Source organism: Pezoporus wallicus, unplaced genomic scaffold (assembly GCF_028554395.1).
Source record: "Pezoporus wallicus isolate ANWC-B61680 ecotype Strahan unplaced genomic scaffold, APGP_CSIRO_Pwel_v1 contig_13850, whole genome shotgun sequence".
Taxonomy (NCBI): domain Eukaryota; kingdom Metazoa; phylum Chordata; class Aves; order Psittaciformes; family Psittacidae; genus Pezoporus; species Pezoporus wallicus.
This window is the reverse complement of record NW_026635243.1, coordinates 433,141-456,962: the sequence shown is the minus strand read 5'-3', so window position 1 is coordinate 456,962 and position 23,822 is coordinate 433,141. Positions and strand designations below refer to the sequence as shown.

The following is a 23,822-nucleotide window of genomic DNA, read 5'->3' as shown; positions in this document are numbered from 1 at the left end:
CTCTCCCCAAGCACTGGGACGCAGCCCAAGGCTCCAAGGAAGGAGCCGCCGGGCAGGGAGCGGTGCCAGGGGCACGGGTGCGGGTTTCCAAGCTCTGCTCGGAGGAGCTGACGGACGTGGTCCTGCCCAGGCCTGGCACGGAACCGCTCGGGGAGCAGCGGGAGCGCAGGGAAGCCGGGGAGGATCGAGCGGGACCGGGGGGGAGTGGAGTCATTGCTGGAGCAGGCTGGGGAGGAGAGGAGCGTCCCTGCGGCTGCAGAGCCAGATCCTGCCTGTGAAGTGCCCCGGAGCAGCAGGTTAGAAGCTGGAGGGAGCTTTTCAAGGTGGGATTGACCGGATAGGGACCAGCGCAGCATCAGCTCTGGAAGCCCCCTGCGGAGGATGGGCTCCATCGCCCCAGTGCGCGCATCCATCTCGGCTGGGCATGAGGCTGAGAGGCGCCGCTTCCCGTGACCCAGGCACGGAGGCTTCCAAGCTGCCTCCGGCTCTCCCAGTAGCGGAGCAGGGAGAAGGAAGGCGGTGCTGAGAGCCAAGGTGGGAAGGGATCCGGGCTGGACGGCTCCGGGAGCAGGGATTGCGGGCACTGAGCCCCCGGCCATGGAAGCCTCCACCTGGCAGCACTGTGGATGCTTGCGGGATGACACACGTCAGGAGAGGGGCAGGGACCGCGCCGCTTCCCGGGAAGGCTGTAACCTGCAGGAGGGCCCGGGGCACAGGCACCTTCCCGACCCCCGGAGCGAGGCGCAAGCCAGGATGAGCAGGAGAGAGCAGTGGGAGCTGCGCTTGGATAACCCCGTGTCAGGAGAGCGAGGAGAAGCCCCCCCGAAGGTTTACGAGCTGGAGGTCGGGCACAGGCACATGGGCAGGACGGTGAAGCCGGTGGTGTACAGGCTGGAGGAGAGCGAATACCGGCGCCTCATGGAGGAGGCAGAAGCAGAACCTGAGGAGGAATGGGAAGCGATGGAGCACTGGGGGGCCGTGATGCAGGAGGGGTACCCAGGGGATGGGAACGTGGCGAGCCCGAGCCTAAGCAGGCTCCACGCTTCCCAGGTTGCCCTGAGGAGGGAAAGGAGCCGCTCGGACTCGGAGAGCAGCGCAGAGAGCAGGCAAGTGAACCAAGCGGCCCTGAACTGTCCCTCGGGGGGGCACAAGCCGAGTGTCCCCATCAGGTCAGACAGCTTCGAGCGGAACGCCCTGCTCATGGATTACATCCTGCAGAGCAAGCAGGAGGCAACCGCGTCTCCTCCTTACGTCCCCAGAGAGAGCGGCAAAGCGGCTGAAAGCTTCAGGCAGGCGATGAGCTTCGCCCTCCATCCTGACGGTGCTCCCGACCCGTTCCAGAACGGGGAGGATGATCCGGCCTGGAAGCACGGAGACAGGGGCCTGCAGGGGATGCTCCCCGCTCCTGCGGACTGCGCTCCGGCCGCTGTCGACAGCGCGAGGCTCTCGAGGCAGAGCAGCCCCCAGCTCCTGGAGCAGCTCGCAGGGGAAGCTGATGCCGCGGTCCCCGATGCTCGCAGCCCCAGGAAGACCCCCCCGGCCCCTCCTGTCCGGTCGCACAGCAGGGACAGCCTGGCCCTGAGCATGAGCAGGGCCCTGGCCATGACGGAGGCGCTGCTGGAGCCCCGCGGTGCTGCCGTGGTGCCGGAGCCTGCCCGGGGGCAGGGGGCAGCGGGGGGCAGGAGGAGGCAGGAGGAGGAGGATGAGAACGTGCTCAAAGTTGCTGATGCCAAGAAGGCCTTCGAGAAGCCCAAGGGGAAGGCGCCGGTGCCCGGCGTGGCCAGGAAAGGTGAGGGGTGAGGGCTCTGCTCTCAATGGGGACCCGGGGCAGGGCTGCGGGCAAGGGGTGCACGGTGGTTGGAGGGTTCTCAGAGCAGAGGTGCCTTGTGTAACCGATGGGATGTGCACGTTCAGCAACCTGTGATTGGGATGAGGCCGGAGGAGAATCGGGAGTTAATCCACTTTACTTCTGCTCGGTGGAAGTGGTTTGTGCAGGGGCACTGTGTTAGGAGAAAGATTTGCTTTTTAAGCCTCTCCTGTACCTATCAGTTCGCTATTCATAACACCTACACTGCTTGGCATCAATAGGTGCAGTGCCAAAGTGCCCTTATGATGCTTTCTGTCATGCTGTGTGCCTCTCCAGGCATTGGGCGGGCCAATAGACGTGCTTTCAGCTCGATAACACGAGCAGGAGGCATCATGCCCTTGATGTTCTCCTTCCCCTGCACCGTGACTGAGCTGAGCAAACCTTCCAGGAGAACGCCACCAGCTCGGAAGCCCTTTCACTGCCCGACCCTTGCTGACGTCCCCCCCAGGCAGGGGCTCTGCAGCAACAGGGAGCGATGGGAAGCGGTCGGTCGGAGTTTGGCATCGCTGGCACAGCTCAGCCCCACGCTGGTGAATGCTCACCTTCCGCTCATTGACAATCTGCAGCTGGGGTTTGCCTTATAAGGGAAAATAGATGTTTTAAGGCACAGGAAACCGGTGCTGGTTTGGGGCTCGATAGCGTGTTCAGTTCCGCGCTGGGTGCGATCCGCCCCCGGGGCTCGGTCCGTGGTGCTCTCGAGTGCTCTCATTCACAGCAGGCACGAAACCGGGTCAGAAAATGAACATTGCCACAGCGTTTGTGTGGTAACAAAAAGCCCCCCAGCGATGCAAAGCAGGCCCCATCCGCTCGGGAAGCACCTGAAGGCGCGTTGCCGTTCCGGGGATGCGGAGATAGGGCTGTGCATGGTGTCAGGGCAGGCTGTGCCACCGGGCGGACTCAGGGGAGGGATGGGAAGCTTGCACGGGTGCTGTCAGGGTGTCTGCATGCAGGCAGGCTCCGTGCTCCTCCTCGAGTGGTGCAGCTGATGTGGAGTGGCTTCATCAGGGGCATCAGGCAGGGATGTCCTCATCAGCATCCTGGCCGGGAGGAGCGGGGGGATGCAGGGGGTGATCTTAGACAAGAGGAGAAGGCACTAAGGCAGTCCCCAGTTATAGTTAAATCACTCCTGACAGATGTTCACCTCCTTGGCCTTCAGCAGAAACAGGCAGGGAGGGTCAAGACAATCTATTTCAATACTGAACTGTGAGGACGTTGCTGTAAGGAGCAGGAATAGCTCCCCATCTGTGGCATAGCCTGCTCCTTTCAACCTGTTCCTAACCACACCTTCCCAATCCTCGTCCTGCCTAACTGAACACTAACACCTCGCGGTCATTTACCATTATGTGATTCCTTTCTTATACCTCTGATTTTTCCAGCACCTTTGGTCCAGCTTGTTCAGGGAGAGAAACAGAACGAGATGGCAAAAGGATTCAAAACGGGTTGAATAATGAGGACGAGACTAGGATAATGGGCTAAGTGTAACGTGGAGCGCCACAGGAATCACAGCGCCAAGCCTCACGCTGCTGCTCAAAGCTCCCACTCGCTGTGTGGGGCCTGGGTGGGTGTTTCTGCTATGCAGAGCGATAGGAAGCGTCCGTCCAGGATGCTCGTGGTGGAAATAAAATCCAGCTTGCTCTCTTCACTCTTTACCTTCTCGTGTTTGCTTCCTGGTCTCTCTCTTCCTCCTTAATCAGTGGGTGTAGTGGAGACAGCAACAAAGAAAACCCCATCTGTTGCGATGAATTGCTTGGGGTTTATTTGGGGTCTCAGCGTTTTAATGATGCATTGGGACCACCTCCCCTTCGCTGCAAGGAAATGGATTTGTATTTCATGGTCCTGTGTGGTGATGGGGAAGAAAAAGACATGAGGGAATCCATTTCCTTTTGCTGTGTATTTCTGTGCCTTTCCTAGAGCAGGGTGGGAAGGGATGTGTGTGACATCTATTACTGCATGTAACCCGCACAGGAGTGTGTGCATGCAGTAATAAATGTGCTTTATGAGCTCTGTTGTAAATCATTAATAACAATGGCATCAATTATTGATACTCACCATGACCTAATGTTCACTTATTGTTATCTACCAAACCCCAGCATCCTGCACCCATTCCAAGCAGCGCACAGACTGTGTCATCCTCAGTGCTTGCCCACTGCAGCACATTCCCGTCACCCTTTGGGGTGGGGGCTGTTGTTCTGATCCCCATTTACCAGGTCTGGAAGTAGCACAGGGATTTGTTCTATGCCACGCAGAAAGGATGGGCAGAGCCGGGGCTAAAACCATGGGATGCTGAGTCCTAACCTGCTGCTTTAATTCACATTCCCCCTTCCCACATGCTGATGCACCCTCACACACTTCTCCCTTCCTGGCTCTTGTGTTAAAACCTGATGGAACATACTGCTCCCCTTATCTTCATTCCATAATTCTACAGCTCCCCTTTCTGGCCAAGGGCTGAATGAGGCCAAAGCAAACGGGTTTTGTTCTCCCTCCCTCTCCATAGGAGCACTGTGCTGGAGCTGGGAACAGAGCAGCCCAGGGCAGCCCGTGCAATCCTGCCTAAGCAACAGACCTGATTCACCACAGTCTTAGGTGGTTGCTGTTGGTACAGCTTTGTCTTGGTGTTTCATCACTGAAATGTCCCTTAAACCCCAGGCTTGTCAGCTGCCCTTGCTGGTCCATGGGTGCCCGATGGACGTGAAGGAAACAAGGCAGAAAGGGTAACCCCAATGCTATTCCACACAGAGAATGGCTTGGGTTAGTTTCCTTTCTTTTCATTGCAATCAGCTCAGCATTGCAGCAATGTAAAGTGAAATATAAGAGCACATCCCTGATTGCACCAGGAGCAGCTCTTCAGCACGGCAGGGTCTGGCCTTGTGCATCTAAATCATGAGAGCCATAAGGAAGCACTATGATGAGCATACTTGACTGGTGTGGGTCGGAAGGGACCTTAAAGCTCATCCAGGGACCCCTTCCACTGGAGCAGCTTGCTCCAAGCCCCTGTGTCCAACCTGGCCTTGAGCACTGCCAGGGCCACAGCTTCTCTGGGCACCCTGTGCCAGCGCCTCAGCACCCTCACAGGGAAGAGCTTCTGTCTAAGAGCTCAGCTCAGCCTCCCCTCTGGCAGGTTAAAGCCATTCCCCTTGGCCTGTCCCTACAGGCCCTTGCCCAAAGCCCCTCTCCAGGTTCCTTGTAGCCCCTTTAGGCACCGGAGCTGCTCTAAGGTTTCCCCTTCTCTACTCCAGGCTGTTAAAAGGCTTCAAGAAATGGACAGATCTATAGTGGGCATAAATGTCCTTTAAAAGCGGCATAATTTGATGTCTGCAAACCCAATGTCCAAAACACAACCTGTCACATCTGGCATATTTGGCATGACTTAGAAGTTAAGCTGCAAAAGAACAGGCCTTTAAACTGCTGATCCCTCTAAACCCTCCGTAAGCCTTTTCCCTTCATTCAGAATACATTTAGCAATGAGGATTTAAAGCAAAGTGAAATGTTGGAGGTGAATTCACCCCTCAAGTGACTTGACTGGTTCTGAGCGAGTGGCTCTGCCGTCTGTCTAAGGCGGCTCAGGGACCACAAGCCAAATTGCATCATCTCAGCTGAAGGCCAGGGAAACCATCGCCATTGCACGTAGGAAGAGATGCCTCAGGTGCCTGCAGCCTTCTTTACCCTTTCTAACCAATAACTCCATGCTGGCAAGGGAGGCTTGGGGCCCTATTGAGCGCTTTACTCACAAGGTACGTCAAGATCATCGCGGGAGCAAACCAGAGCGCTTCATTGCAGCGATGGAAGCGATGCAAGGCAGCTAAATTTAGCTGCTGACATAAGTTTCAGAGGTGGAGCCTGCAGGCACGGTGCTGTTTCCGTATAAAGGCTGCGAGATGGATGCTTCGCAGCAGTCGTGCGTCGATGGAGCCGAGGGGAAAATATGTGGGATGGCTGAAACCAGCCAAACGTGCTCCGGGATCAGTGCTCTCCGCAAAGCAGCATAAGCAGGCGTGTAGGGGCTGAGCAAAGAGAAGGCCAAACTTTGCTGTGCGGTTCTTGTTGGTGCAAGGGCTCGGTAACAGGGTGTTTTCCTTCACCAGAGTTAGTGTTTGTGATGTATTTTGACAAGTGGCTAAGCTTGCCTCCCGCCGGCTGCCACTGGAGTCCTGTTTGGTGGGGTTTGATCCGGCGGAAGGGAGGAAGATCAGTGCTCACTGTGGGGCCAAAGAGCGCGTGGAAAACCGTGCCCATTCCTTCTGTTGCTGAAGGTTGCAGCCTGAAACTCATGCCTTTTCGCATGGCGAGCTGTTGTGATCTAAATGGCTCATTGATCCAGGTCAGGAGCTGTTGTGACTTAATGACTCATTGGTCCAGGTCGGGATCTGAGGGATCTTTGGGGCATTTCCATCCATATGTTGAAGGAAGCAGTAGTGAATACTCTGAAGGTATCGTTTCCTTCTGAGCCCACCCTTGGTGACTCTTCCGGTGCCATATGGAGCAAGCTGTGCCGCAGGAGCGTCATCCCTGCAGTGATGATGTGAAGCAGGGACCAGCCGCTTGGGTGGCTGTTATCAAATTAGGCTTCAAGCAGATTTCTGAGGACAAATTGCACTTCGTGTCCTGTGTGCATCACCCTGTTTAAAGGGATGCCAGAAACCTCCTCTGGTTTCTTTTCCAAGCTGTTGGGTAGCACCGATACTGCTGCTTTCGCTGCTGTTTTTCAGTCCATGCTAAAACATCACTTCATGCCCACCCGCTGCTTTGAGCTAGAAGGAGCTACACATCCACACATTTTAGGTACCATTTTCTATGCTCATATTAATAGCCTTTCACGAAGTTTGAAGCCACACGCACAGGAGCTCCTCTAAATCAAGGGCTGTGGGGCTGGCAATCAGCTCAGCTCTATCACTGACTCATTGTGTGACCTTCAGCAAGCCACGTACCTACGTGGAAAGTCTGAATCACAATCTAAACCCACTACACTGCAGGCTGCCTGCTCCAGGCAGCCCCTCTGCTGCTGCCTTTCTGCTTCCTTAGCCTGGAAGAGATGGTTTGAAGGAGGCAGGTGGGGAGTAAATCCCTGGCTGGTGGAAGGAAGGTGTTAATGTCGCAGTCATTGGCGGTGCTGGGCAGGGATGCAGATTGCAGCTCTAATCTTTGGGTGTAGAATATTCCTTTATCAAGGTGTTGCTCAGCACGTAAGAGACTTTCCTGCTTGTTGAATCGGGGGTTAAAGCCGTGCCAAGGTTTAAGCAGCGCTGGATGATATTGGTTCGTTTAATTGGTGCCTGCCTGATGTTCCCATCAGCTGGAATGTGGGACCAGGACAAGGGTACCTCCAGGAGGCTTTCACACCCGCCTCTCACTTAACAGGGGGCAGTTCACACGCCCTGGGGGAAGAGGAGGCGTTTGCAGCTCAGCGCATCACAACCTCCCTGTATCCCCCAGCCCTGAGCACTGTAAGGGGGGGGCTTGTGGCTGCCCTGAAGAACCAGACTCCCCCCCCCAGCACCCAACCGCTTGCAAACGAGCTCGCCAGCGTTGGCCTAAACGCATGAGGAAGCCGCAGCAGCGTTTGGTTTTGGCCATGTATGGTAAACCCTGCGCGAGCACCGCTCCGCGCCGTGAGGAACTGAAACGCGCAGCCTGCGGGGGGCATTGCCCTGCCACTGCCATTGCCATTGCCCTGCCATTGCCCTGCCATTGCCCTGCCACTGCCACTGCCATTGCCATTGCCCTGCCACTGCCACTGCCATTGCCATTGCCCTGCCATTGCCCTGCCACTGCCATTGCCCTGCCACTGCCCTTGCCATTGCCCTGCTACTGCCATTGCCCTGCCACTGCCATTGCCATTGCCCTGCTACTGCCACTGCCACTGCCATTGCCCTGCCACTGCCATTGCCATTGCCCTGCCACTGCCATTGCCCTGCCACTGCCATTGCCCTGCCATTGCCCTGCCATTGCCCTGCCACTGCCCTGCCACTGCCATTGCCATTGCCCTGCCACTGCCATTGCCATTGCCCTGCCACTGCCATGCCACTGCCATTGCCACTGCCCTGCCACTGCCCTGCCACTGCCATTGCCCTGCCACTGCCACTGCCATTGCCCTGCCACTGCCCTTGCCATTGCCCTGCTATTGTCCTGCCACTGCCATTGCCATTGCCCTGCCACTGCCCTGCCACTGCCATTGCCACTGCCCTGCCACTGCCCTGCCACTGCCCTTGCCATTGCCCTGCCACTGCCCTGCCACTGCCATTGCCATTGCCATTGCCCTGCCACTGCCACTGCCCTTGCCATTGCCCTGCTACTGCCATTGCCCTGCCACTGCCATTGCCATTGCCCTGCCACTGCCCTGCCACTGCCATTGCCACTGCCCTGCCACTGCCCTGCCACTGCCATTGCCCTGCCATTGCCCTGCCATTGCCCTGCCATTGCCATTGCCCTGCCACTGTCGTTGCCCTGCCGCTGCCATTGCCTTGTCCTTGCCATTGCCCTGCGGGTACCATTGCCATTGTCCTGCCACTGCCATTGCCCTGCGAGTGCCATTGCCTTATCTCTGCTATTGCCCTGCCACTGCCGTTGCCCTGCGGGTGGCCATTGCCTTGTCGCTGCCATTGCCCTGCGGGTGCCATTGCCCTGCAAATGGCATCTCCCTGCGACACTGCCCTGCGTGCCTCAAGGCACCCATTGCAGAGGTGCTCATCTTACTGCATCAATAACCGTTACCCTCTTCAATCGAGCAGCAGAGGCAAACCCCCTCCTTACAACCACATTACCCGGCATCCCCCAACAGCGACTGCTGCAATGGGGGGAGAATCTTTGGTTTCAAGCTCCTGTCCTGGGGGTTAAACCTTAAACCACGACATCCATTGCGGCGTGGGTTTAGCAGGGGCTCGCCCTCTCCCCTCCTGTCACCCTCTCGCTGCCAAGCCGCACCGACCGGCCCAGGACGAGGGTTTCTGGGCCAGACCCGTGCGCTCTGTGGCGCTCAGCTCACGGTGGGGCTGCGCCTCCATCACCGCTCGCAGGTGTCACCTCCGCGGCCATAGTGCCCCCATCACCCGGGTGCGCACAGCGGGACTGCACCATCCCTGCTGGGAGGGAAGAGGCTCTGAGCCAGGGGAACCGGATAACGGGAACCGGATAACGGGAACCGGATAATGGGAACCGGATAACGGGAACCGGGCGCGGAGAGGGGACGGAGACCGGCTGCGAGCCCCACGGTGGGAGACGGGCGGCGGCGGCAGGCGGCGGAGGCGGCTCCGCCGGGCTGAGGAGCGGACACGGGGACGCGGCTCGGGATCGCGGTGCGCGGCGCGGCGGGGGCCCCGGGCGGCGGTGGTGGGAGGGCAGCGGGGAGGCGGCGGTGCCCGTGGGAGGGCTCCGGGCCGGGCCGAACTGAACCGAACCGAGCCGAGCTGGGGCGGGCGTTAGTGCGGGCGCTTCCTGCGCGGCTGCACCCGCCGAGCCCTTTCTGAGGCGGCGGCCGCTGTCAGCGCCCGGGCCTGCGGGAGGGAGCGCGCTCCTCGCCGCGGTTGGGCTCCGCGCTCCGCCCGGGGCTCCTTCCCCCCCGCTCTCCTCCGTGCGCGGTAGCGGAGAGCCCCGGGGCCGGCATCCGGGCGGGGGGCGCGGGTCGGCGGCGGGGCATGGCCGGGGCGCGGCTCCCCGGCGGCGGGGCCGCCCCTGCGCGCCGGCACCTGATGCCCGCCGCAGCCCCGCGCCCGCCTTTGTTCCGCTTGGGTCTCGCTGGGCTTTTTCCCCTCTCTTGTTCCTTCCGTGGCGCCGCAGCCCCGGCTCGATGGCACCGGCGTGTGCGTGCGGCCCCGGAGCGCCGCGAGCCCGCTGGCACCGTGGGTAGCGCTGCAGAGGACAAAAGATGACCGGAGGGTTTAGCTTTGGGGTTTGTCTTTAGGCTCCCATTGACCGGGTGCGTGTCACACCGTTACCGGTGGCTCCTCCGAGTCTGCTCGGGGGATGTGTGCGGAGTCCTGGGCTCTCTGACGTGTTCCCAGGCTTTGTTTTTCTCCGCAGAAAGCCACGTTGTTTGAATAGCGATGTGTCAAAGGCCGGAATGTAAAGGTCTGTGCTTGTCTGAGCTCTGTGAAAGGAGCCGCTTCCTCGCTCACGGTACGTGGAGAAGCATCTGATGTGCAGCGTTCAGCTGTAGTACAATGTGATGCAGTGACTGCACAGGAGACGGGTCTAAAAAAGCCCCCAAAGGGCTAGAAAGTGGCTGAGACAAAAGTAAAACTGATGGGTGCAGTTTTATTGTCCAAGTGATAGCGTTAGTGCTGTGGGGGTTTTGCTAGCTGTAGTTCGAGCCACGTACGTGTGTGTTTGAGCATATCTGTTTATGCAGGTGTGGAGTGGTCCAGGCAAGACCAAAGGATGCTGGCAAAATGGAAGCGGGATGTGTTGAACATTCCAGGTTGTGGCTGGTTTTTCAGTTTGCTGGTACAGATTCGGGTCTAATTTTAGGCCAGGCTGTATCCTGATTCCCTGACTCTCGCCTCTGTAAGCATGTGCAGGAGGGAAGCTCAGTGCCTGCTGTGAGTGTGGGAAAATGGTGTGAACTGGCACGGTGAGAAGCGTGTTCCTATGTGTGATGGTTACAGAAAGCAGCGGGTACCTCGTGTGCGAGGCAGGAGAGGATAGATTTGATTCTCATTTGAATACCAAGCATTGAATCCTCCTTTCTGCTCAAGGAGGGGGAGAAACCAGATGGCTGTGAACTCCCCGAGACGTGTTATTGCACCTAATACTCCCGTTTGCTAAAACGGTGTACACAAAGGTAGAAGATCAAATACTGTTGTGATAAAGTCGATGTGTGTTTGGTTTGTGTATATGTTTGGAGTATTTTCAGTAGCCGGAGGAAGACCCGACACACCGGGGTGCCTGTCAGGGAGCATTTACTTCGTGTTTGTTTTAATAGAGCACTTCATAACAGTAATTTTTCAATGGTCACTTGCATACAGATTGCTTTAATCAGCGTTTGTGTCTCTCTGTTGGCATGACTCTGCCTTCTAGTGAGCTGCCTTTTCAAACATCATTGGCTTTTTTCAAGTGAAATCTTCGTGCTTATTGCATCTGTCACTTCTGGGATGCACTCCAAGCGCAAGGCAGAGATTCAGTGTAATGGCAATGAGGAGGAATGCACAGAAGGGTAAAATAGCAGCTTTCCGGAGCGATGCAGCGAAGGCTGCTGAGAGCTCTGCCCTCAGTAACCACTCCCTGCATCATGTTCAACATTGGGCTTTAATGGTGGCTTCATAAAATGGCTCGTTAAAGCCCCACGTTGCGTTTTGATTATAAGAGAATTGGTGTTATTAGTCTGAATTTGGTTACTGATGCTGAGGACTATGGCTCGGATGCCAACTTCCTATTTTGAAGACATGAGCAAAACACTTCCTGGCCTGAGTCTGCAGCTGGGTGAGGTCATCAGTGCACCACTCCCAGGGCCAGGAATGTCCTTTCAGGCAAACACAGGCACATTTTCACTTGACTTTTAAAGGATGGGTTTGTTTGTTTTGATTGGTTTTTTGTCTGACGTGAGGCTTTTGTGATCATCTCAGTCTTTCCCTAAGGATGTGTTGGGACACAAACTCACTGAGGATTTGAAGCGCCCCAGTTTCAGCATTGACAGGGCATATGAACAAGAATGAAATGCCTGTCTGCGCTTCTAGCTCTTTCCCTGCTGTCTCCTGTACCTAATATTTTTTGGTCTGCTTATGTTCTGGTGGTTCACTCTGCAATTAATCTGACTGGAAACTCGGTTATTCCGGATGTGTTGAGCATATTGCTATAGTTGGGGATCGGTTACTGGGCCCTTTCATTCCGTTTGCTAATAAGATTGCTCTGTTCTGTTCTTCCTCAAGTGAATAACTCCACTAAAAATGGATTATTTGTTTCATTTTGAGGTTATAATTGCTCAGCACATGACTTTTAGATGATGATATTTTAGATTATAGCGTCAGGCATGTAAAATACCAGGGTGACACCAGAATTACTCAGCTTCTCCATGTAGTAGTGACAGGTCTTAGGGAGCCCACCAGCAGGTCTGGATTTGCACTGTAGGCCTCTCCAATGCAGAGTCTGGCACTGATGCTCCTCAGAGGAGCAAACTGTCTGGAGAGGTTCCTAATGGACTACACCATTAGTTGCATTACAACCATTAGTTGTGTATGTGCTTGTATGGGTTTGTTTAGTGAACACAAGTCTGATCAGAATTAATGGCTGGATGTGGACGTAATGATGGAGCTATAAAGTAGGTGACTGTTGCACAACTGATTTTACTTCACACCTCTCCCATGTGATTCTTCATGATAGTAAGACAGAGGTCATCTCTTTACAGCAGATATCTTGGTAACAAGTCACAGTGCCTCTGGAATGGAAGAGGCTTTTGTGGTGGAATACCATAAAAGCCTTAAAATCCTGCTCTCTAGGTCACGAACTTGTCAGAAATGATGACACTGGTATCTGCTGCTGCCTCCTATGGGGGACAAAACATTGTTTTTTCAAAGGCTGCCAGCCTGCTGATGTCCTCATGGTGCCCATCAATAGGATTCCTTGGGTTAGAGTAGAACACAGGCTCTTTGGCCATGTCTCCTCTTCATCTGTCTTTGTTAATGAGTCAGATACCAAGGTAGAACCACCTGCACTGTACAAAGGTCAATAGTATTTCTCCAGCATTACCACTGTGCTGCATCAGCATTATTTGGTTTGTCTTGATCCAAATTTTGTGGATGAAAACAACAGATTTTTGTATCATATGCTTTTTGCTACGAGCATATAATGACTCTTGAGGTCTGGCTCTCAGCGGGAGAAGCTGGTTGAGGCTGGATCAGCTATAGTGACTCTGACATTGAGCTGGGCCTCTCAAGCCATCCTTAACTAGATTTTTCTTGTTTTCTCTTTTAATAATTGAATTTGAAAAATGGCTGGAAATGAAATTAAAGCAGTGGTGGGGCCTGATTTAAAGCCATTAAGGTTCAGGCTGATGTGGTCAGTGTGCTGAGATGAGCTGGCAGCTCTGGGCTGGAGCATGGCTGAGCTAAGCCTAAGGCCAAGTGTGCCCTTCAGGAGGGGTTGTGGTGTCCCCGGGGCTCTCCATCCAAATCTTGACTGGCCAGAACATCTTTGTGTGTAATCTCTGTATGTGCAAGCATACATGTAATCTATGTACAGTTCTTCTTAGCTCAATAGTAAGGCAACCATTTCTGCAGCCTTATCAAATATACCTGGAGCAGGATTTCATACAACTGGATGGGGATGGTGTGCTTAAAACTACACCTTGTTTGCATCCATGTGTGAACCTAGGCAGAACATTTCACCTGCAGTTCCTGCTGTAGGCAGTCCCTGGAAAATGGACTTCACATCTCTCCGGTTGGGGTATTTAGAAATGTAGGAGCTTCCCCTCCCTTCCTCCTCCATCCCCTTAGTTCTGCATATAGTTGCCATAGAGACTGTGTCCTGGAGTCCTTGCAAATCCATTGTTTATCTCACATAAATGTATAAACCTGCTGTATTAAAGCATCACGCTTTGAAGCGTCCTGTTCCCATGCAGATCTGACGGGGGCTTGACATCCTATGGTGCTGCAGGTTTGGGTACTGGACATGTGTCAGGCACAGTCGGACAAGCTGATAATGGGTGTAATTAGCACCACCAGGGATTAGCAGGCGGCAGCAAATTCAAGCTGGAGTAAGCACTGCATCCCTTGGGAGCCGGGCAGACTGGCAGTGCTGGGCAGATGATCACTTGATAAGGAAGATAGTCATCAGCAGAGGCTCAACAGCGAGGGACTGGGCTTGGTGCTGGTGTTACCTCTTCAAGTTGCCTTTTCTTAATCCCTTTTTGCTTTAAATCCATAAAAACCTTATGGTTTGTTAGCTCATGCTGGAATCTTGAACACCCGAATGACTTGGGGTAAAAGCTTGGCATTTACTTGCTGTTTTTCATCATACAGTGGCCAGTCAGTGGCAGAGTTGTTTCTTGCAGTTTCCTGTGTGATGTGGATCACTACCCTTGTTTCCATGTTGGAAATGTGAGGTTCAGTGTATTCCTCAGGGTCTTGCAGGTAACAGGCTGGGAATACTTGTAGTATATCATACTAGGTGTACTTGTTGTTTTACAGGTGGTTCATCTGTTTGTACCAGCATACGTGGTGGGATGTGTGTGTGTGGATAAATGGCCCTTCTTACACGTAGTTTTTCAACTGCTCTTATCTTAGTACTTATGTTAATTACACTGTATCTTGGAGGTTGGAGTAAATAGGCACAAAACTGTCTCGTTCAGAACAGGAGGTAGATTAAAGTGATTTTAAGGTTTATTTCCATTTTTGGCCCTGCAAAGATCAGTTTATAAGGCAGGAAGAAAATCGACAGCCTGCTTAGGCAAACATGGGTAGCCAGACATACTTCAGCAGTGTGTGTGCCTGTGCTTTAGCGCAGTGTCAGGTGTAGCACAAAACACTTCAAACTGATTGTCATCGTGCCTTCCAGCACCTTTTTTCCTGCTTTCTGGAGCAATTTAAAGCTTTTCATGGTGGTGGTGTTTAGATGTGGGCTACCCTGGCTTGGCCTCCCGTTCTGCCATGCTTTGGATGCACTGGGTTATCTATCCTCTTCACTTTGCTCCCTGGGGTTTCTTCGGGGGTAAAGGTTATCTTTTTGTTCTTTATATGTGGTGGTTGCCACATTGATCTTCTGGTCTGCTAAGGGAATTCTTAAGCACTATGAAAGATCACATAAAAACCAGCTGGGGCTTATCTCGGTGTAATACTGCCTGTTGTTTTGGCTGCTCTCCTCCAGAACTGCTGTAAATGCCACAGGGACTCTCAAAGGGCTGGAAGTGTGGGTTGCACGTGCAGTAACATGATTGTCGAGCCAACAGGTAAGTAAAGCTTAAAGGTCACCAAGCACAGGCTGTAATTCTTCATGCCCCTTGGTGGAAACAAGTTCCCCAGCTGAAGAGCAGCCAACTGCAGGTGCCTTCCCCAGGGAATCAGCCTTCATGCAGTGCTATCAGGGGTGATTCTCCCTGTCAGGTAGGCAGAGAGCTGCTGTGGGAGTGCTGGGGACAATGGGTACATCCCTTGTCCTTGGCACATGGAGCCTGTGGGTGTAGGAAGATATTTTTCCTTCTTGCACCTGAAATCTTCCTCTGCAGTGTAGCAGGGGTGTTTATTAGAGCTGCTACTGAACTCAAGACACGTTTCCTAAGTCAATGTGTCTGTTCTTGCCTGTTTAGAGAGGTGATAAAGGTGCTCCGTGTTGCTTTCATGGTGTAACACCAGCTCACTTGGGTTGCTGCCCTCTTATCACAGCATGTGATGGCCTCTGCTGCAGTGTGGGACAGCAGCCTGAAACGGATCAGCGACAAAGAACATCTGTAGGACAGAAGAAATGTGTTTGAACTGGGAACCCTTTGCTCAAACAGATGTTTGAGGGGCTGTAATTGGTACCACAAGATAGCTTTTAAAATCAAGTTAGCAGATCGAGCTATCTGGGTTTGAGTTTTAGCCTCCTCCAGTCTCTTCCTCCCTCCCCCAGCCCCGATTTCAAATTGCATGTTACAGAAACAGGACAGAATGACAATGGTGCTCTTTGAATTATAGGCTACTTGGCCAGAAGAGCTGGCAGGACAGCAAATGGAAATCTGGAGAAACACGCACCACTTCCAACTGGGAGAACCGAGATGTGTTTTGCAGCTTATTTGTGCAGCATGAAAATCTCAGATGTGTGTGTTGTCCACTCTGAACCTTCTGCATTGAGGGTATTGTCTTCTCTCTGAGAATTAATCAGTATTGGGTTTGAGACATCAAAAGCAGTTCAATGTGAGTGTCTCACCTTTTGAGTGCGTGTTATTGAGTAGCTTGAGACGTGAAGGTCTAACCTGGGCTCCGATTCGGATGAAGGTGTTTCTCAGGGTGTGCTGACCAAGCCCATTCCTACTTTCTGGAGTAGAGCATCTCCATTCAGAATTGCAGTGTGATGGACCATGCTGCTCTGAGCTCTACCTCCATGATGTTGTCCAGGTCTCTGGTCCATCACAGGGCTGGAATCAAACATGAGACACCACAACAGAGGTGTGGTGCAAGAGATGCTGCCATTACACTTGCCCATCCTCCTCCACTCTGATGGCATCCCCCAAGGCAGCACTGTCCTCTCAATGGGCTCCCAGCAGGTCTGGGTGCTGTGTTCCATCCAGCAGGCCAGTGGAGCATTTGTGGTCAGGCAGGGCCATCTGGAGAATGCTGCATCCTCGCTTGGTCAGTCTGACTCACACTTGGCTGCCCTGTTTGTGAGCCTCGGTTGTGCTGATGTGTTGTTTCTGCTTTATTTCTAAGTTGGGAGGATTTTGTGTCCCAGCTCACTTTGTGTTGAGATCAGAGGGCTTTCTGCAGGCCTTGGTCTCCTCATGGTGGCTCTTGGTACTCCTGAAGAACTGGGACCCGAGACTATTTATCTCCTTAAAACACCTTTAATGTTTGTAGTTTGTTCCTGTTGTTCCATGTTGTAAGGGAGGAATAAAAACCAGTTTAAGTCCTTTGAAGATTCCTCCTTTCAGTAAATCTTCCTGTCATTTCTTTTTGTAAGGAAGGATCCCATGAGCTGTAAGCAAGGAGAATCTGTGAAATATTTCCAGTAATAGCTTGAAACCACTGGAGTTTTAAGAGGAAATGTGCTCACCTTAGAAAATACCACGTAATCAGGTTACCTTCACTCCTGCACCCCTTCTGGACTTGAGCAGAATGTGAAATACTGTATGAGTTGTTGGTATTCCCATGCTTCAGGCTCCCAGCTCCTGAGCTCTGCTGTCTGCTTGACATCTAGCCTAAGTTCATCATCAAAGAGGGCAGCAGGGGGGTTGGAACTTGATGATCTTAAGGTCCTTTCCAACCCTAACTATTCTATGATTCTATGACTACATCCTCTATATGGCATTGAGTTTCAGGTTTAGTGGCTACCGGTGAGCACCTCTGTCACACATATAGAAGGACTTGGTGTTTGCTGTTTATTTCCTTTGGACATGTTTGATTGATTCATGTTTCAGGAGATAATACAGTTGGTTTCTGCTGTTGGCACTGTCATGTTAGGAAGAAGGTGTTTGTGCCTTAGCTTGTTAGTTGGGAAAGATGGGACCTGGTGGTGATTTGGTGAGGAATTTACGAAGCTCTGGTGGGGAAGAGCTCTTTCTCCATTTGTAGCCATCATCCTTAGCTGGGACTCAGCTCTCACCCAAAGCCAGGTTAGAAGAAAACCTTGTGATGCCTCAGGAATATGGTCTGGAAGAAGCTTGCATATAACCTTCAAGAGAGCAGAAGAATGCAGCAAATTGGGGTAGCAGCTCTGAACAGATTGATGCTTCCTTGTTAGCTCTGTTGCACTGATAAGAGAACTAGGTCAGCTCTGTGGAGAAAGCATTTTATCTGCATACTTCTCCCTGGAATCCTGGTGCTTGGCTGTGGTAACAGCCCTGCTGACTTGCAGCTCTGCTAAGGGGGTTGTGCTCTCCCTCTCATGTCTTTCACAGGGTCAGAGTGTGGTCTGAAGCCCTGTTGCTTTTGTCTCTGTGGCATGTGCTGCTCTTACTGGGGGGTGATGCAGTCAGTCCCCAGGGGTGTAAGTAGCATCTTCCACCCTGCTGGTGTAATGTCTCTGGCTGAAGTTCATAGGGCTGTTCGGCTCTGGAAGCATGTTGTTCTGTGTCTTGGCAGTGGATGAGGATTCAGTGTGTGAAGAAGCATCTCTGGTGTTTATTCCAGTGGAGAAAGTGGAGAATGAAGGCTCTTGGAGCCATCATCCAGATATCCCCCAATACATCACCCATCACTGTGATGAATTCTTTGGTGTGATGATTCTTGTGTGCATTCATTTCTCTCTCTTTACGGTGGCTGACACAAATTAAATGAAGCCAGGCAGTACTCTCTGTTCAGGGTAATGACTTTCGACTGCAGTGTCCTTTTGCCACTGTAAATGATGGTAAACGATGTAACATTAGACTGTAAAGATACAAGCTCCAGGAGGGTATGAATAGTAAGATCCCCAAGAAGGTGAATTGCATGCCTGAAAACCTTTAAGTTAAAATACCCATTGAGTCCCTGTGTGCACGTGGAAGGAGTGTCAGCCACAGCATGAGAGACACGCACAGGGTAAACACTTAGGAAATAGCACGTGCCTCTTGATGCCTGCAAGATTTAACTATTATAGGCACTTCTGACTTAGAGTGTTTTGTTATAACAGTCTTATTGAGATTGTTTCAGGGTAGAGCTCTGAAAACCCAATCGTATCAAGTATTTCACAGGTTAGAACCAACACCTTGCACTTTGTCCAGAACAGCAGTTTCAGCTTAGTTTAAGTTTGGGTTGCATTACATTTTTGAATGTGGTGGGCTTCCCAGTTGAGATATAATCAAATTCCCTGGTAGTTTGTGGTTTAGGTTCCCATCCCAGAATAGAATCTCGCCAGTGGTAGAACAGCTGGAAATTTCTGTATTACGTTCATATTCCAGCTTTTTGTCTTTCAAATGAAGTGAAATCAGATGGCAGGCTCTTGCTCAACCTAGCCTAAAGTAACCAAAGACTGAAAATCATCTGTGCACAGTCTGATGTGCTTGGGAATTGTGACCATCTGTAAGTAGTGTTCACCTTTGGTTTAAATAACTCTGAACATCTGATAACAAAAGTGCTGTCGGCAATAGACTTAATATGAATTGCTTTGAAAGGGTATACCAGAGAGGGGATAGCATTAGGTTTGAAAGCAGAGGACTGCATCAAGGTCCTTGTGGCTGTTCCTTTTAGCTGCCAGAGGTTTCATGTGAAGTTCTAGGGACAAGCAGAAATTCTTGTGGCCATGTGATTTATTTTCCTCCCCGTTCCATCCTTGCCCAAATACTGCAAGACTTAATATCATGAGACTGAGTTCACTGGTTCCCTCGATGCTTGGAGAGGGAGATGAAGCCTTGCTGGTGGTACGATGCCTCTCCACTCTAACAGTGGTGGCAATTGACTGCTCTTGTGGTTTGATGCCAGCCATGGCTCTGAACTCGCCATAGGGTGTGTGCTCCTGTGGTGATCAGTGTGCTCCTTGCAGTCCATGCTCATTGGATTCAATGAAGGATGGTCTCCACTGTCCTCGCTATCTGTGTGTCTCCAGTGATGGAGCTGGCAGCAAACACTTGCCTCTTGCTCCCCCCACGGATGTGTCTCACTTCCCTTCCTCTGCCAGAGGTGTGCTCAGAAATGTTGTCCTTGAAATGATCTGGCAGGCTTCTCTTCTGGATGAGTGAGTCTTGTGAGGTGTTCCTAACACACTGCAGCATGGTGAGGCTGTAAAGTGTTCATGTGCAGTATGCGTGCAGCTGGACTAAGCAGGAGGCAGCCCGTGTCCGCAGGCACACGTGTGTGTGTGTGTGCTGGTGTACAACATGCCGTGCACACACAGGGGTTACAGAACCCACAGAGGTTGCACAACCAAGTGCTGTGAAGTTAAGAAATGCCACAAGTGAGCGATTAGGAAATAACCTGGGTGATACTTGTTCCCTTTTCCACATGCGGTGGGGTAGGGCTGTCAGCTCAGGCCTTGCTCTGCTGGGCAGGCAGTGATGCTTGCAGTGGTGGGATGGAGCAGGAAGTGCAATGGGGTGGTGGTCTCTTTATGGTTTAAAACCTGAATGCTTATATCCCCTGTTCCATATGTGGCTGCACCTTATCTGCCAGATGATGTTCAAAGTGCTCTGAAGAGTGAATTACTAGATTCTTTGTGGTGCTTATCTCCATGATGGCCTACTGCTCTGCAGATGTGGCTCAGCCCTGCTGGGAGGGAGGGTGATTTTGCCATGATGGGGGCCTTTAGGCCTCAGGTTGAAACATTCCTGGCCTCATTATTGGCTCAGGATTAGAACATTCTTCAAGGTTTCATCTCGGAGCACTCACTGCTCTTACAGATGAGGCTCAAGCATCTCAGCCCAGGTGTTCAGAAAGACCTCGGGCTGTCCACGTTGCTGTGTCCCCAGCACCCTGTCCAACCCATAGCAAATGAGGCAGTTGCCCCCCTGGTATTAATCATCATTGCTACCTGGTGCTGGTGGCACTGCCTGTTTTGTACCTTGGTTTATTTTCTTTTCCTCCTTATCTGCTTCTCATTTGTTCAGTTATCTGAGACTACCTTTATTGCAAAGCTGCCACTGAAGTGGACGCAGCCTCTTTGATAAGGCTCTGAGTTTGGGGGTTCACCATCAACAGCTTATCTTGACATGTTCCATTTGGAAAAAGAGCCTTTCCAGTCCCAAGTACCCACTGCTTATATGGGATGTTCTCCCTATCCAGTGGATCTCTATCTCTTCACCCTCCCCTCAGCAGTAGCCTCCGGCTGCCTGTGACTTAAACCAGCCTTTTATTCCCCATGCCTCCCTTTCCAGAAGCGATCACAATCACATGGGCTGAGCAGGATTTTGCCATTAGTGGGGGGTTTTCCTGTAAGTGTTCCCTAGCAGGATGCATTTCCTCTTGCATAAGCAGGCTGAAAACCCTCCGAAGCCACAGAAATACATCTGTTGGCTTCTTGAGACAGATAAATCCTTTATAAACAGGAAAATGGGCAAACTCATGGTAACTCTTGTGACACATCATGATGGGAGATCAGAAAGGAACGGAATGAAAAGTATCACTGTGCAAGCGTGGCTGATGGCATCCTGCCTTTCTAAGGTCCTTTTAAACACGGACACAAAGGCCAGTGGCTGAGCTGTGCAGTGGGAGACCAAGTGAAAAGGTTGGTAAGATTCAGCTGGAAGGCACTTGACATTTGGGGCGGGGAGGGAAAGAAGAGTTCTGAGGGCTCTTTGCTGCGTCCCCAGCACGATGTGTAAGATGCCGTGTGTCCCGGAGTGGGATCCAGGAGATCAGTGTGGTCGTAGATCTGTCAGCACTTCTATTGTAGTGGTCTTTGCAGGGTGTCTAGCGCTTCTGTTTGGATTTTGCTGAGGGCTGTAACTCTGGCAGTATCGAAACTCCTTTCAGCTCCCAGTTGGGAGGGTTTAAATCCTCCAAATTTGTACTTTACCCAAAAAAGAGAAAATATTTCCTGTCTAGCAAGTGTATGGAGACTGTTCCAGCTCCTTAGCAAAGATTCAGCAGCACAGACAATGATCTAATTAACTTCCTTGTTAAAGCTCCAGCTCCAAGTCCATTTCCTAAGAGTGAATGCCTGGCACAGCCCCATTAGCCAGGGATGCACTTTCTTGCCCACTCGGGTGTTTCCACAGTCACTTCCCAAGGGTCGCTCAGCCAGCCAGGTTATACTCTGTGTGTGTCATAGAGGCTGAATCAGTCTTTCCTTATGGTGAATCATCTCAGATGTTGGGGTCTCATCTGATCATCCTACCAGGGGCCAACCCGGGAGCTCCTGCCCACGTTGAGCCTGCACAGGGCCCTGCTATGGGAACCTGTGGCAACCAAACTGAGCTGTGGTTTGCTTGCAGATGATGGAGGAGGGGATGCTCTGCGGTATTGAGAAACAAATGAGATATTAAATGCTCTTCATGTATTCACAAGAGGCTGGGGTAGGGAGAAGATGACTTTTGGTGCTGGGCACTGAGCTAACCCAGCTTTGTTTTTCACCTGCTCACTGTCTGTGCTTGGAGATCTGCAGCCCCTGCTCTTTTCTAACTGCAGCCTGCACATCTCCCCCCTTCCTTCCCTCTGGAGAGCGGCCAGATCAAAATGGCTGTGATCCAACGCCAAGAATCACTCCCTTTGCTATGGAAATGAGGACTTGGAGGCTGCTCACCATGTGTTCATCAGAGAGTTCCTGCTGAGGATGATGAGCCGTAGGTGGGAAGAGGGCAGAGAAGGTGTGCTTGAACAAATCCGTTCGGAACAAGTAAGGGTATTTTTGGGTACATCTGACTCTTTGCATTTTTTAAAGTCATTTATAGAAAACAAACAAAAAAATCCATTTCCATCAAATGGTAAAACTGAGGGGAATAAAGGAGTAGAATTTCACCATAGGATAAAGAGTGTTTCTCTCCTATTAGTGGAAGGGGTGGCAGATCTCTTGGTATCTGATATTTGAGATAAGCATATTTTTTTGGGGTGATGTTCTGGTATTGATCAAATGAAGGAAAGATATCATTATCCAAACTATCCAAATAATCCTTCTTAACTACCATATCCACATTCCCTGCATTAAAGCAGCCAAATCGCAAAACCCCTGGGTGCACGGTGCATTGACACTGGGCAATTTACTGTGTTTTAGCTCAGCATGGCAAGTTTAAGCCTTCACTTTACCTTCCTAAACCATCAGATTCTAATCTTGATGCACAGTGGGACGGGAGCATTGCCATGAAAACCAACTGTGCACAAAGCAGGGCTTTTTCTCTTCCCCTGTTTGAGCTGCACACCCCGAGCGAGCAGGGTTTTGCTGCAAGGTGTGTTCTAGAGGAGGAAAGGGCTGAGCTGGCCGCAAGCTTCCTGCAGTGCTGCGGCACGTTGAGGCTCTGTGAGAACATCCCTGTGTGCTCAGAGCGCCCTGGTGTCACTGTGAGTGGAAGGGGTGATGCTGCTCTCGCTCGAAGCGGTGGATGCAGAGGCTCCGCAGCAGCACCCTTCCTGCACACAGCACCCAAACAGCTCAGAGCAGGGAGGAGCCCTCTCGGGACGAAAATGCCTGTCAGGTCTCTGAATGAGTCTGCACAATCCATTAATAACTGGGTGTGGAACTGCATGTTTTTATGGTGTCTCTTAACTGGGCCCCGGGCAGCTTGATAGTAAAGCGCGTTTCTCGTCTCGCAGGGGGTTTTGAGTTGAATTTCACCTTTTCTTTGTGAGTGACTCAGTGAGGAATCAGCAGGGCTTGGCTTGGGATCATGCGTTCCTTTCCCTCCGGGAATACGTCCCTACCTCATCTTCCATCCCTGCATCCCTCCCCGCTGGGATGGCCACGCGTGCATCCCCGAGGAGCCCACCAGCCCCTGTTCTGGCAGCGCTCCACCTCCAGGCACGATGCACCATCTGCTTCGGCGGCTTCTCCCATCCATTTTGGCTATCCTGATCTCTTCCTTTGCCTGGAAACAAAACAAAACCCCACGTCACTCATCAGCACTTGTATTTATAACCCCCAAAACGTGTGTGCTTCACTGCCAGGTGCTTGACTATGTCCCATGTGCGGAATGGTTTGCTCCTGGTAGTTCACCATCCCACTGGTACTGCCTGTCCCAACGCTCCATCCAGCTGGAGGGCTGAACAGGAACACTCCTGGGGAGCTGTGCATTACCAGCATAGAAAGAGATTGGTGTCTGGATTCCATGTTCCTGCCTGGAGCTGGGGCTGGGGAGCAGCTCCCGGTTTATGACTTCCCATTGCACTTTGGTGTCACTGGGTGTGCCCTGCATGGAGCAGGCCTTTTATTTGTGAAATAGTTGGCAGAAAGCACGTTATGCAATTCTGTAAGTGCAGAGGAAGCCTCAGATCATCTATAATGTGATAGCAGTCATTAATAATTTATACATAGCTTCTTTTGAATGTGGATGTCTTGAACCCCCCGATCATTCACAAAATTTTGCATTTAAAGATGATGCTTGTGGGTTTTTTTTTCTTAAAACTGTGTGAGTTTGTAATACAGGGGTGTTCATGGCACTTCTGTAGCTTTGAAATGAGTGAATTGGGAGATTTAAGAGGACACCAGCGTAGAAATGGTACCACGAGAAACACTGCAGGGAGGCCCCATCTATTCCCAGTGGCTGGAAATAAAGGCAGAGCCCTTCACACTGTATCACCAGGTCATGGGTGGCTGAAGGCCATCACTAGTGGTGTGGCTTTCACCCCATGCCTGGGGACAGCTGTCCCCATCTCAAAACCGACCCCATAGTGGTTGTATGTATTTAAGAAGCTGGTGTTTCCCCCAGCAGGTCACTCACTGCCTGGGCTGTGACCCTCTGTGCACTGGTGGCTGTGATGGCTCTGGCATCTGGGCAGGA

At 52.1% G+C, this 23,822-nt stretch overlaps 1 protein-coding gene across 1 annotated transcript in view; it reads left to right on the top strand.

The window, feature by feature from the left end:
- The first annotated feature begins 9,080 nt into the window (after nt 1–9,080).
- Nucleotides 9,081–23,822, top strand: part of CORO1C (coronin 1C) — a 41,031-nt gene continuing 26,289 nt past the window's right edge. Inside the window, exon 1 of the mRNA XM_057412828.1 lies at nt 9,081–9,156. The gene's annotated coding sequence lies outside the window, so the exon portion shown is untranslated. The remainder of the gene's footprint in view (nt 9,157–23,822) is intronic.